Here is a 6,000-nt window from a genome sequence, read left to right as displayed (position 1 = left end):
AACTATTTAGCTTGTGGAAACAATCAGAAGAAGTCCTTGGACTCATGATTTAACCGCTAGCCAATAATGATTATTCTGACAGTGGTACGACTTATCCAGCATCGTTTAGTTGTGTCTGCTCCAACACAACAGTTCAGTTACCAGTCCAGCATGTCCTCAGCCTGTAGAAGCTGATCCAATGACCAAGAACAAGCAATAAAATATGATGCATTTTCTTTAACAAAACACCTCTTACTCACCCTGAGGATATTCAGGGGTTCGTAGGTGAGGCAAAAAGCTGAAAAACACGGATTGTTGCCTCCAATCTCATCCTGTTTTGTGTGATTTTACAACCTTCAGAAACCACGTTTTAAATTCATTCCTTGAGATGATCACAGCAGGAGACAGGGGCTGACACATTCTGCTCATGGCCTCAAAAATTCAATTCAATTCAATTCAATTCAAAAATACTTTATTAATCCCAGAGGGAAAATGATTGCTGTTGTAGCTAATAATAATAATCAAGTCATCAAAGAGTTATTGTATATTACAATGGCTGTTGGCAGGAAGGATCTCCAGTAGCGGTCAGTGTTGCAGCGAAACTGAAGAAGCCTCTGACTGAAGACACTCTTCCGTTGTCGGACAGTCTTGTGAAGAGAATGCTCAGGGTTGTCCATAATTTTCTTGATTCTCTGGAGAATCCTTCTTTGCATGATCTCCTCCAGCGGTTCCACAGTCGTCCCCAGAACAGAACCAGCCTTTTTTATTAGGCTGTTGAGCCTTTTCAGGTCCCTGCTTCTGATGCTGCTACCCCAACAGACGATGGCTGAAGAGATTACACTCTCAACAACAGACTTGTAGAAGATCTGGAGCATCTTGCTACAGACATTGAAGGACCTAAGCGTCCTCAAGAAGTGCAGTCTGCTGTGTCCTTTCTTGTAAACAGCTTGGCTGTTCTTTCTCCAGTCCAGTCTGTTGTCCAGGTGAACTCCAAGGTATTTGTATTCCTCAACCACCTCCACTTCTTCTCCCATGATGGAAACAGTGGTTGACTCCACCCTGTTTCTTCTGAAGTCTAAAATCATCTCCTATGTTTTGTTCACGTTCAAAGTCAGATGATTGTTTCCACACCATGCCACAAAGCGCTCCACCAGCTCTCTGTACTCAGCTTCCTGTCCATCTCTGATACACCCGACAACTGCAGAGTCATCTGAGTATTTCTGTAGATGACAGGTCTCTGATTTGTACTGGAAGTCTGAGGTGTACAGGGTGAAAAGGAATGGTGAGAGTACAGTCCCCTGTGGTGCTCCAGTGTTACTAATCGCCTGGTTTGATGTGCAGTTCTTCAGCCTCACAAACTGTGGTTTGTTTGTCAGGTAGTCTTTAATCCAGGCGATAGTTGCGGCCCCCACCTGTGTCTTCTGGAGTTTCTGGCAAAGTACATCAGGCTGGATTGTGTTAAATGCACTGGAGAAATCAAAGAACATGACCCTCACAGTGCTGCCTGCTTTGTCCAGATGACAGTGGATTGGTCATTCATCTTTCTATGCATTCATGCATTCTCTTCCACTTACCCAGGGTTGGATTGTGGGGAGTAAGCCTAAGCAGAGAGGCTCAGCCACTTGGGCCAGCTCCTCCGGGAGAATCCCAAGGCATTCCCAGATATCCTGGGTCTTCCTTTATGTCTTTTCCTAGTTTGATGTACCTGGAAAACCTCACCAGGGAGGTGTCCAGGAGGCATCCTAACCAGATGCCCGAGCCACCTCAACTGGCTCTTCTTGATGTGGAGGAGCATCAGGTCTACTCCGAGTCCCTCCCGGATGACCGTTCTTCTCACCCTATCTCTAAGGGAGAGCCCAGCCACCCTGCAGAGAAAACAAATTCCAGCCGCTTGTATCCGCGATCTCATTCTTTCAGTCACTACCCAAAGCTTGTTACCATAGGTGAGGGTAGGAACGTAGATCAACCAGTAAATCATAAGCTTTGCCTTCTGGCTTAGCTCTCTCTTCACCGCGACAGATTGGTACAACGCCCGCATCACTGCAGACGCAGCACCAATTCTCCTATCGATCTCATGCTCCCATCTTTATAGAACTAGGATTGGGACCAGTGTTGGGAACATTACTTTAAAAAAGTAATTAGTTATAGTTACTGATTACTTTGTCAAAAAAGTAACTCAGTTACTAACTGAGTTACAAGATCATAAAAGTAACTAATTACCAACAAAAGTAACTACTTAGTTGCTTTTTTCATTAAAGAATGCAAGAATTACTACAATAGTAAAATATAAATGACTAATGACTGAACATAATAAAATGTATTTCCAAATGTTTCATATAAAGCTGAATAATTTAAACAAATAAGCACTTAACAGGAGGAACTACTAATAGGAACATTACACTAATCTAGACTATTAAAAGGTCACTGTGTGATATTTAACAAGACCCCAATCAGCTAAAATTTAAGATTGCAAATAGAAACACCTGTAAAGGTTCCCGAGCCTTTAAATGGTCTCTCAGTCTAGTTAAATTACAGAAATGAATGTAATTTTGCACAGTATTCTAATTTTTCCAGCTTCACATAATTGTGTGTTTTTAGTAGCATTTCTGTTGCTGCTAATCTAGTAATGGTTAAATAAATAAATAAATAAATAAATATCCTTTAAAATGACACTAGAAGAGGCACAGATCTGATGGAGGACTTACATACTAACTTGGGTCAGACCCAACCACAGAAGAGCTGAAGCTGGTGGTAAACACACACAGGTAGTTCTGATAACACCTGAGCTCCATGACGTTTGAGACTGATGCATCAGTGCTACAGCAGGACTAAAGACATGATCAGAAACAGGTTACAGCTGGATGATCTAGGAAGGTAGAAGATCAGGACGTCTGAGTGGTGAACAGGTGAGCGGACCTTCGGGACGTCCCGCTGTCATGCTAAGGGCACGGCTGCAGACCCGCAGATTCGCTGCTGCAGCAACAAATCTGCGGGGGGTCTGCAGCCGTAGACAATTCATCACGTCTTCCTCGTTCTTCACGGGCCGTGATGCTCTTAAACATCTACCTCTTTAGCTCCTGATCAGCTGATGACAGCTTCAACACACCGCGCTGCTTAACGCACACATTTCCTTATCAGTAACAGAAACGACGTTTTGATAAAAGAAGACGTAATTAATTAGTTTGCTCGTTACAGAAATAAATATTTTTTATTAACGCGGTTATTTTAAACGGAGTTATTCCCGTCATTGCTCTGTTGGGTCCACAGCATACGGTGACAGTGAGAACACTGAGGGTCTCCGCCCACCCGGCCAATCATCATCGTGTTTGTAAGTGCGTTACCGACACCTCTCTCTTCCTGGCTGCAGCTGAAGTGTGGCGCTCAGAAAGCTTCACCCTGTTGCTCAACGTTCGACAAGCACATAGTAACGCACAACCTTCCGTCCCCAGTAACGGTAACGGCGTTGCAACGGCGGGAAAAGTAATTAATTAGATTATTCCGTTACCTATAAAAGAACGCCGTTAGAAACGCCGTTATACTTAAACGGCGTTACTCCCAACACTGATTGGGACAATATTACATGTAGCTTGTACCAAACTTTGTAACCTGTAACATGTTTTGTAACTGTAACTTTTATTTTGTAGCATGTAATTCTCATTTTGTAACATGAAACTTTCATTTTGTAACTTGCAGAAAACAATAAATGTACAAGTTTCAAATCACAACTCTCAAAACACGCATCTCAGTCTACAGTTACAAAACTTAAGTCTACAAGTACAAAACATTTTGTCCAAATTCTAACTTCCTTCCCAAAGAACCAATGACAGGCTTTATCTGACCAGCCAATCATGAGTCTTGGATTCCTGTAGAAGACAATTCCTGTTGGAAGCAAGCTAGAATTGGGAAAAACTGTTTTGTACTTGTAGACTTGAGTTTTGTAACTGTGACTGAGATTTTTGATTTGAGAGTTGTGATTTGAAACTTGTACAGAGATTTTTTTCTGCAAGTTACAAAATAAAAGTTTCATGCTAGGTTCCAAAGTTACATGTTACAAAATGAGAATTACATGCTACAAAACTAAAGTTACTCGTTACAAAACGAAAGTTATATGTTACGTAACAAAAGTTACGTGTTACAAAACATGAATTACATGCTACAAAACTAAAGTTACCTGTTACAAAATAAGAATTACATGCTACAAAACTAAAGTTACGTGTTACAAAACATGAATTACATGCTACAAAACTAAAGTTACCTGTTACAAAATAAGAATTACATGCTACAAAACTAAAGTTACCTGTTACAAAATAAGAATTACATGCTACAAAACTAAAGTTACTCGTTACAAAACGAAAGTTATATGTTACGTAACAAAAGTTACGTGTTACAAAACATGAATTACATGCTACAAAACTAAAGTTACCTGTTACAAAATGAGAATTACATGCTACAAAACTAAAGTTACCTGTTACAAAATGAGAATTACATGCTACAAAACTAAAGTTACCTGTTACAAAATGAGAATTACATGCTACAAAACTAAAGTTACTCGTTACAAAACGAAAGTTATATGTTACGTAACAAAAGTTACGTGTTACAAAACATGAATTACATGCTACAAAACTAAAGTTACCTGTTACAAAATAAGAATTACATGCTACAAAACTAAAGTTACCTGTTACAAAATGAGAATTACATGCTACAAAACTAAAGTTACCTGTTACAAAATGAGAATTACATGCTACAAAACTAAAGTTACCTGTTACAAAATGAGAATTACATGCTACAAAACAAAAGTTACCCTTTATAAAACGAAAGTTATATGTTACATAACAAAAGTTACGTGTTACAAAACATGAATTACATGCTACAAAACAAAAGTCACAGTTACAAAACATGTAACAAGTTACAAAACTTGGTACAAGTTAAATGTAATATTGTCCCAATCCTAGTTCCATACATCTTGTCCTCACTCGTGTAGCGTCCAGAAATGGTCAATTTTCACCTACATATTGACCTACACAATGTCCGGTCATCTAAAGACCTAATTCCACTATCTGAGTGGAGTTTCTATTCTGTCTTCTAAAGCCCAGAAGATTCTGCAGTCCTTGTTGACATTTCAGGTGGAACAAGATGTCAGCCTATGTGCCCAACAAAGCCTTCTTTTGATAAGACTGCAGGATTGCTCATTCTCATGAAAGATGAACTTTTACAACTCATACATTAAATAATCATTAAATAACAATATGGTCGAATGAACAAATGTTATATGAATACTAATATTAATGTTTCAATAATCTGTGCCTAATTCAATGAAGCTGAAATGAATTGTACTATTACAATGAAACATTTTGGTGTTTGGTTTAACAAGTGAATCATTATCTACACTCATACACAATGTTCAGTAGAGATAAGTTAAAGTTAACGTCACTGCACATAAAGATTCTTTATCCACAGAACTAGAACATTCGTGTGTTCTGAGGTTTGTTTGTTAACACCTCTTAACCTCTTTTGTCCTGATTGGCCGTGTAATCATAACATGTGAATATTACAACAGAATCACTTACGGAGTGATCCAGTTAGTTTTTGAGCAGAACTCCGGACTGACCACCGGGGAAAACTCTAACCACTGCATCTCTTGACAAGCTGTCAAAACCTACACGCTACAGCGGACAGCAAAAACGGTTCCTTCAGCTATTCAGAAACAGCTGTTCTAGACGCAGACGATTTAATCTATCTTTTGTGATCCGGGAGACAACTCTGGACTGACCTGGTCGTACTGCAGTCTTTTCTATGAACTTCGGTACCTTGGGGTCACCCAACCCCCCGACGTCTCGGATCCGAAGGAGAGTCTCCTCAGGGGTATGTAGAACACAGCAAGATTGTGTCTGATGCCATTTTGATAAGAAACAACTTCATAGTTTAATGCAGACCAAATTCTTTTCACACCCAGAACTCAGTTTCTTCTAGATACAAGGTTCTGATAAACACCCACTATAATCACCATACATCCCATCCCAT

The sequence above is a fragment of the Nothobranchius furzeri genome, chromosome 11 (genome assembly GCF_043380555.1).
Source record: "Nothobranchius furzeri strain GRZ-AD chromosome 11, NfurGRZ-RIMD1, whole genome shotgun sequence".
NCBI lineage: Eukaryota > Metazoa > Chordata > Actinopteri > Cyprinodontiformes > Nothobranchiidae > Nothobranchius > Nothobranchius furzeri.
This window is presented reverse-complemented; position numbering follows the sequence as displayed.